Raw genomic sequence first — 9,201 nt, 5'->3', positions numbered from 1 at the left:
CTCCCGTCAACTTCGGCCGCGTCTCCTTAGTCTCCGGCCCGCGCCCGCCCGCCGGAGCCGGTGAGTCGGGGGTCGGTGTCCGCAGCCCCGGGCGGCGCCTGGCTCAGTCTCGCCCCACCCCGTGCTGGGGGAGCCCGGGGCGGGGGGCAGGTCGCAGGTCGTGTGTGGGAAGCGCTGGGAGAGCCCTCTGGCTGGGGGTGGGGGTGCCCCTGCCACCTGTTGTGAGTGTGTGCGTGCATGGGGGGGGCGTGCGTGTGGGTGAAGGGTGTGCATGTGTGGGGGTGAGTGCGTGTGTGCATGCGTGTCGGGTAAGCAGGTGCGTGTGTGGGGTGTGTGCTTGCGTGCGGGGTGAGCTGGTGTGCGTGTGTGTGCATGCATGTGCATAGGGGCAGGGAAGCTGCAGCCCCCCCATTCTCAAAGCATACTGCAAATTACTTCCCCTCCCCGGTTTTTTCCAGACCCTCCTGTTGGGTGAAACCAAGCCCCCTGAAGACTGATCGCTTTGGGCGGGGGGGGCATGTGTCTCATCCCTCTCGATGACCCCCACAGAGACTTTCCGTGGAGGTACATGCGGGAGGGGTACACTGCTTGGCATGTCTGGACCTGTGTGCGGGCTGAGGTCATTTGACGGTGGCATGGATCCTGGCTGGCCTGCGTCCCAGCTGCCCCATCCCAGGCTCTTGCAGCTGCGGAGGGAGCTCCAGGTCTCTGCACACCTTGTGCAGCGCTGATAGTATCTCCAGCAGCTGCTGATGACTTCTGCTCTTTCCTGCCTAAAATCTGGCAGGCTTTGCAAAGGGGAGAGGGAGGGAGGGGTGGAGAATCACCTGCTTGCCTGCCCCCTCGGTCTTACAATGACTCTGCTTTCTGTAAACACTTCCTGCCAGTCCAGGGAACATGGGGAAAGGAATGGGAGGGGCACCGCATCCTCCAGGAGCAAACCACAGCCTGCAGTGACCCTTCCCTTGTCTGTTCCCCACCCCTTCCCCTTGTCCAGCCTCTCCTCTGGCTCTCATCCATGGGTTCAAATACCCGCACGAGACTGCAGTTTAGGGAGTGGTCCATGGTGATACCCAAGTGGCATCTCTCTTTGCTGAGCCTGGGCTGCCACAGCTCCGTCAGGGTGTGCCATGGAACGAGCGCTGTCATGATTGATAATAAACTTCTCCAGAGCGGTTTTGTTTGCAGCCCAGACAATTCCACCGCGCTTTGCAGGAGGGCTTGAAAGAGAGACAGGTGTGGCTGTGTGTGGGTTTGTGTCTTTTTGTTTTAAGCAGGCAGCACTAGCAGTTCGTGTTTCGGGGTCTCTAAGAACCTCCCTGCTTCCTGGGTGTGTCTGGCTTTCTAGTCTCTAGCATTATGTCATGCCTGCCCCCTGGTTGGGGAGAGGCAGATGCAGCTCCCTTTAGAGCTATTCCCAGCACAGAGGCACTTGGGAACGATGCCAGGGGAGCTCTTCATCCCCCTTAGACCCCAGAGTGAGGCATGCTCTTTGTAGGGCCCACTGCTCCTAATAGCCCTGGATAGAAATGCGTTTTTCTCCCTGGCTAGCAGTCTGTGAGGGGGATGGGTATGGCGTGCATAAAAAATAAGCCAAATGGAAGACTTGCGGGAGGATTAGCAAGCACTCTGTGGGTAATGAAATACTCTGTACAGCTAAAAGTATACAGCATAGGGAGGCATACTGGGGAGCTGGCTAGGATTTTTACAGTAGCCTAAGTGGATTACACACCCAGCTCTTTTCAGTCTGGTTCGTTTGCTGAGTTACCCTAGTTAAGCTAAAGTGCAGATTTATTTGCTCCTGAGTAGGTTCAGTTTGCAGGGGTTTAAGCCAGGCTCATATTGGCTCAGCTTGTGCTGGTGAATCTTACAGGTGTAGGCATAACTGACATAACCAAAACACATCAGCGCAGTGCCTGCACTGATTTGACTGAATAACTGTCAGAGGAATAGTAGGCACCTTTGAAAAGCCCAACCTATAGATCCAAAATTAATACTGGAATTTCATACTTGAGAGAGATGCTAGTTGGCTTCAGGGATTGGGATAAGGTTACACTGAGGATTTAGTTGGTGGTGTTGCATTACTTTAATCCCCTTGTATAAATGCATTACAGCTCTAAACAATATGGACATTGGTGCAGCCAGCCTGTGAAACTGGCAGTTTCAGGCTAGTCCATGGTATTAATGAATAGCCAGTGTGATGCCTATTTATTCCCCTTCAGTGGTCAGGCTGTGTATCTTGGGTAACTCCCTTGCCGCTATTACCATAGCACCTCACAGTCTTTAATATATTTATCCTCACAGCGCTCCTATTCTCCTTACTTTAAAAGGGTGTGTGTGTGTAGCTCAGATGTAGGGTGTGTCTGCAGTGCAGAGATACCTAAGCTGGCTCTGGTACTAGAAGCAGCAGAGCCAGCTGATTACCCCAAACACAGCTCTGTACCTAACCCTGCTGAAAAAGGGGTTCTCTGCTAATACAGATTTACTGATTTTGGTGAGATATCTCCACATTACACTGCACTCTAATGAGTGCAGAAAGGCTACATGGCTTGCCCAGGGGCATGCAGTAGGGCTGTAGAAGGGCAGGGACTTGAATCCATCCTACACGTCCTAAGCTAGTGCTTTGTGCATTGGACCATCCTTCCTGTTCCTAGAAGGTATCCCCTGTGTCATTACTAATAGACAGACTTCAGTACTGGAGCCACTGATGCTAATTGATTCCCTTTTTCACAGCCTTGTTAGAGAGGCAACAGATTGGCTGGGCTCAGAGAATGAATTTCTTTCTCTTTCATAGAGGAAGTCCCTGCATGCCGGGGTTGACATTCTCTTGCATGGCAGATGTCAGCATGACACTTTCCATCACAATATAACTTACTTTCATTTCTGGAACAGAGAGAGATTGAGAGAGGATGGGGGGAAGGAAAGACTCTCTGTGTGTATTTAAAAACTTGGGTTATAATTAGCAATCATTACTTCAGTTAGGGGAATCTCCTGGATGCTAATGACCCAAGAGGGCTTATGGCCTGAAGTGAACTTTTTTGGCAGGTGGGTGATCCCTCAGGAAGTACCCCAAACTCAGTTTTTTCTGCTTACCTATAGTAAGTGCTTGAAATTACAGAAGTAACCTAATTAGCATTTAATGGCTTTATGTGATGACTGACATATTACAAAATGACGGTTGTGATTAGCCATCTTGGTGCTGTATCATTGTCCATGGCATTCTTGTACTCTCCTTCATGATTGTGTATGGGGATCATCTGCTTACCATGTTAGTTTTCTAAATTGTGTTTGGAAAAAAATCCTGGCCTGCAGGAAGCTCTTTCTGGTGAGTGTAGGGATCCTGTTGCCTTCATTTCCATTCAGTGCCCCCTTTCAACTACTCATAGAGTAATAGAGAAGTAGGGCTGGAAGAGACTTCCGGAGGTCATCTAGTCCAGTGCTTCTCAGCCCATGGGTCACAAGAATATGTGAAAGGGTCATGAACATACTTGAAGGATCTACAAACTTTAAAAATGGATTCTAGTTTAAAGGAGAAAAACTTGGGAAACCCTGGCTTTTCCCTTGCAGGCTAGCAGAGCTCCAGCCTGCAAAGGGCCGCTTAGGGCCCCTCATGACGCACCCCCCCTCACTCCACACACCTACCCCCTTCCTCATATACTGGGGAGCTGGGACTTGGGGACAGCAGGTCAGGAGTGAGGGAAGCTGGCTTGGGACTGGCCATTGCTTTTTACAGATGGATCCTGGTACAAAAAAGTTTGAGAACCGCTGACTAGTCCAACCCCTTACCTGAGGCAAAATCATCCGTATCCAAACCATTCCATACAACCATAATCTAAACTCTACAGAAGACGACCCTCAACTCTGATGCGACACAGTCTAACACCCTAACCTGCTGCAGGTAAAGCAGGGGAACCATGGCAGCCAATGTCCGTCCTGCTTCTATAAAATGTTGTCAATGTACACTCAAGAGGTCCTGGGTAGAGGGCCATGCCCCCCACTACAGAGGAAGGCAAAAAACCCCATGATCCATATCAATCTGACCATGGGGTAAATTCCTTCCTGACCCCAAGTATGGCTGTCAGGTCTGACCCTGAGTGAAGAGGCAAAACCCTGTAGCAAGGAACCTCTCTGGCTTTGCTCTCAGGAGGAGAATCAGCATGCCCAAGTTGCAGTCCCCAGCCTTAGCTGTAGCCAACACCCAATGCCTTTGGGGAGGCTTAAAAACACCCTAACACATATAGCAGAAAATGTGGAAGCGAGGATCAGGAGCAGCCAGCAAGCCCAGAAGCATGGGAAATACCGATGGTAGAACACAGGCATAGCTATACCTAGATCATCCCCAACCAGTGGCTGTCCAACCTTTTCGTGAAGACCTCCAGTGCTGGGGAGTCCACAATTTCCTTAGCTAGTCTGTTCCACTGTCTCACTATTTTCACAACAAAGAAGTTTTTTTCTGGATAACTGATCTAAATTTACTTTGCTGCAACTTCAAGCCATTGGTCTGTGTCCCCCTTTATGCAGCAAGAGAGAAAATGTGCTTTCTCTGTTCTTTATGGTAGACTTTCAGGTCTTTGAAGACTGCTATCGTGTTCCCCCTTAAGCATCTTTTCCTTAAGCTGAGCATACCTAGCTCCTTCAGCCGCTTCTCATATGACTTGCCTTCCAAGACCTTGATCATTTTTGCCCACCTCTGGATCCTCCCTAACTTCCCATGTTCTTTTAAAAATGTGGAGCCCAGAACTGCACACAGTACTCCAGATGCGGCCTAACCAGTGCCGAGTAGAGAGGCACTATCGCCTCCCATGTCTTGTACCTAATGCTTCTATTAGTGCAGCCCAAAACTGCATTGGCCTTTTATGTGGTTGCATCACACTGCAGACTTGTATTGAGCTCATGTACCAAGACTCCTCAAGTCCTTTTCCATAGAGCTGCCATTCAGCCAGGTGTCTCCCATTTTGTGTTTGTTTTTGATTATTCTTCTTGAAGTGTAGTGCCTTGCATTTGTCCGCATGTAACTTCATCCTCTTAGCTCTAGCCTACTTTTCCAATCTGTCAGGATCCTTTTGAATTGTGCTGGCTTCCTCCAGCGCAGTCACAATCCTTCCCAGTTTCATGTCGTCCACAAACTTCTTAAGAAGCTTTCTATGCCAGCATCCAAATCTTTAATAAACATGTTAAACAGAGCCAGGCCCAGGACAGACTGACTCCCTTTGGGACTCCACTGGAAACCTCCTGCCGCTCTGACATGATCCCGTTAATAATTACGTTTTGGTTATGGCTATTGAGCCAGTTATCTGTCCACCTTGTAGAAGTTTTATCCAGCCCACATTTCTCCAATTTGTTTATGAGAAGCTTGTTCAGGACTTCGTCAAAAGCCTTGCTGAAGTCCAGATATGGTATATCCATAGCATCCCTTTCATCCACTCAGGTAGTTACTTTGTCAAAGAAAGTGCTGTTAGCAGTTGTTGCAAAGCTAACAATTCAAAGCTGATAGAGGGCTCGCTTCCTAGGTCTACAGCCAAAGAGGTCCAGTGCCTCTCCTGCTGCTTGTGCACACTGTAAACTTCAACACACTGATTCAGGCTCAGTTCCAGAGGTGCCGTGTACATGGGGGTCCGGGGCCCCCCTCGGGAAGAGGGCTGAAATGCCTAAAACTTCATCTTCTTAGGCTGCCCTCTGCAAAAGTTGGCGCCTATGCTCAGTTCTCCTTTTACGTTTGCTATCTATGCAGAGGCCTAGAAACAATCTCATTTGCCTGAGAGATCTGCTTAGTGGTGCCTGCATATGGGAGAATTCCTTCATTGTTGCAAGCAGTATAATCACATATGAAGAGGCTTTCAGCATCCCCATTGAGTTCTTCGTTGGGTATATGAAGAAGGAAAGTCAGGTAGGATTTACCTCGCTGCCATGCTTTTGGAGCCCTGAGAGGCCCTGGTTGAAGAGTCACATGATAGGTTGGGTAAAAAATATGCCGGTGTTGCTGTTTCCTGCCACTTAAAGGGACAAAATAGTTGTGTGCTGTATTCCGTATTTAATTGTAACCCACCATCAGCCAGCTTTTTGTGTAATCCTTTTCAACTGTAAGCTTACAACCAGGTTTGTTAAAAGCCAGCAAAAAAATAGCTGCTCACTAGATTTCAGTTTTGCCTGTGTTTAATAACAGAGGCATGAAATAGTACTTGATATGTTGGTTGAATGCCATGAGGAGTATTAATTCAATACATTATTTATTTGACAAATATTGATTAGAATTATTCAAGTGATATTTCTAGGTGGTATTCAACTATTCAGCCTAAAGCTGACTGCATTTCTCTTGCTTTATTTATTCTTTAGATTGTCTTTCCCTTCCTGTCTTCACTCCTTGTTTTTTTGGTGTGTTTTTTTTTCCTGAGATGTGTTCCTTTTTCTTCCCTTTCCCCTGCCTGTTGTTATTGCTTCTTACGTTTCCTCTCCTCTCTTCTTCCCCTAAAACGTCTATTTTTCCTCCTCATCCTTTTCTACTTTGAGTTAACCTGTTATTCCCTCTTTTTCCCACCCCTCTGAGATGAACTGCCTATTTTAGCAAATACTTAAAATTGAGATGACTCAAACCTACAAATTGCACTGAATATATAAGTGGGGGCATGACTGCTCATGACCTGCTCCTCCTCTTCTGCTTTTCGGCTCCTGTAAGGAGGGTGTTTACAAACTTCTAAGCATCTCTTCCGGCCTTCATATTTAGTTGGTGTTCCCCTGTGATAAACTGTAGTGCCTGCTACAACTGTTGTCCAGAGCCCTCTCTAAGCAGCAGCTGCAATACAACCAGGTTCTTAATGGTTTCACTGTTTCAGAGGGAAAGCTGGAAAACAAACAAGGAAAACTGATTCTCTGTCATCAATTTTCTATTTACTGCAACTTGTGGGAACTTGGGGCACAGTGGTCACTGCATTGGAACCACCTGTTTGCAGGCAGTGTCATTGTTCATTAGCTGTCCAAACACAAACTCAGAGGAATCCTTGAGAACAGTTAGGGATATAGTCTTATTTCAGACGTAGAACTTGCCATTTATACACATACCTTTTTGTCCCCGTGACATGCTTGAGATTTGTCAGGTTGGAGCAGACTCGATTAATTGAGTTTGCTGCGCACACGAGCTGATGCTCACTGTGCTGCTTTGCGTGCAGTTTTATAAATGGTGAAATGTGCATCAGCATGCAGAAAATGGTGGTGGTGCACTTTTGAACTAAAACACCTCATATGTGTTTTAGTTCAAAAGCATGCTGCTGCCATTTTCTCAGTGCTGACATGCATTTCGCTGCTTATACAACTGCATGCATCGCAGTGTAAGTGTGTATACTGCAGCACAAGCATGTGTACCAATGCCCTTTGATTCTGCAGAAAGGACTTGCACTGCGAGGATTCCTTCTTGCTGCAGGCACAAGGTTTTTGCCGCATTCTAGTATTATAAAAGCCTTTGTCTGTCTGTCCATAACGCTTTATTCACGCTCTGGTTGGCTGACACTGATTGGAGGCAGCGGCAATGGAGCTGATGGAACAGTGGGGAGGAGGCCCAGCAGGGATGGAGGGAGAAGGCCCGGACCCGAAGCAGTAGGAGGGAAGGGATGAGTGGCCCCAGACTGGGTGGAGGAGACACTGGGCTCCATCTCCATCCCCTCAACCCCGCCATCATTCTTGATGGGCAGTTGGCTAGGTGGGTAATAAGTGTTCAGCAGAGTAAGCGGGAATCCATTTCTCTCAGGAACTGGTCAGTGTCCACGTTTGTTTTAATTGTTGCCTTCAGTTTTCTAGGATTTTAAAAGACAAAGGTCCTGTTTAGGAACATAGGAATTGCCTCATCTGTTTGAATACATGACTGACAGTGGTCAGCACCAACTACCATGAAGAATGGACAAGAAGTCCCACTGCTGTGAGCCAACTGTAATACCAATTAGAAATTGCCCTGCACTCTGATATTCTCAGATAACACAATGATGGCAGATGTATACAAACCTATGTAGATAGAAACTTAGAGGACTGCATCACTTCCAAGGCTCTTGTGGTGGGTGGGTGTATCCTTTTTAATGCTCAGTATTGTAACTGGATGTTCTTACCCATGTGGATGTCCAGTTAAACTTCTTGGCCATGTGAGCTTGTGGCAGTGGGTTCCACAGGCAGTTCCATGTCGTGTGGAAAAAGTATTTTCCATTTATCAGCTTTAAACTTTCTGTCTTAAATTTCATGGACTGTATTACGCTTTTGTATTATGAGATGGAGTCGGCAGAAACTTGCGATATGCTTTCTTTTGTGCATTGTCCTTATACCAGTACATCCCCTTTTCTTCCTTTCCTGTCTATGTGTTCCCAGTCTCTTCATCTGGAGGATTCACTTTGCTTTCCTCTTTGCATTGGTTTAGTGGGCTCTTTTCAAAATCTCCAGAATCCCTTAGCCTGTTTTCCTTTGTATAACTTCAAAGCTCCAGGAGATTGTGCTCAGCAGGGCAAGGGGAATTTGTGCTCTTTGAACACTGCATGTGGGCTTTCTTGGTTCCCTGCTATTTTCAGGTCTTGTCTCCTCTACGGGATTTTTCTGGCAGAGCTTCCCTTCTGCTGGCCAGCAGTTACGCTGCCCCTGCTGAACAGGGTAAGGCTCTTGTTGCCATCCAGTGGAAGGCACTCTAATGACACCTGTGGACTTGCCTGGCTGCTGTGGTGCCTTCTCAGGGTGTACTTTACTCTCTGGCAGCACCACTGTTGAGCAGAGCCTTCAGAAGAGTGTGGATATGCATATACATTGGTGGCTGCTCTCTGCATGCAGAAGTTCTGCCAGTGGAGACAGGTAAAGTGTAGACCAGGCCCAGGTGTACATTAAGTGGGGTGGGGAGGGTGAGGCAGGCAGGTTGTTACAAGTGTTTGAAGCAGAGCCTGGCAGGGGGAAGAGAAGGATATTTTAACCATTTCCAAGGGGTGCCCTAGAAGTGATAGTTTTCTGCTTCAGGGAAGCTCACCTAATGCATTTCTTGCCAGACTCATGTTCTGGGCATGTCTTTTCTAAATATGTATTTTTGTTTTAAAGGCAAAGTTTTACATTTTCAGGGAGAATTTGTCTTTTGTTGGCTGCAAAGTTTTGAGCAGGGGTGAGGAGGATGCAATCTGCATTTGGCCCGCAGCAAGGAACAGCAAGGTGGAAGTGTTCAGGTAACATTTCATGCCTCTGCTTTTCTTG

At 47.6% G+C, this 9,201-nt stretch overlaps 1 protein-coding gene across 1 annotated transcript in view; it reads left to right on the top strand.

Moving 5' to 3' along the window:
• Positions 1 to 8: 8 nt before the first annotated feature.
• HRAS (HRas proto-oncogene, GTPase) overlaps positions 9 to 9,201 on the top strand; it is a 100,359-nt gene continuing 91,166 nt past the window's right edge. The window contains exon 1 of the mRNA XM_019547291.1: positions 9 to 60. The gene's annotated coding sequence lies outside the window, so the exon portion shown is untranslated. The remainder of the gene's footprint in view (positions 61 to 9,201) is intronic.

Source organism: Crocodylus porosus, unplaced genomic scaffold (assembly GCF_001723895.1).
Source record: "Crocodylus porosus isolate Cpor-Errol unplaced genomic scaffold, CroPor_comp1, whole genome shotgun sequence".
Lineage (NCBI taxonomy): Eukaryota > Metazoa > Chordata > Crocodylia > Crocodylidae > Crocodylus > Crocodylus porosus.
Note: the sequence above shows the minus strand (reverse complement) of the source record. Positions and strands in the feature narration are given on the sequence as shown.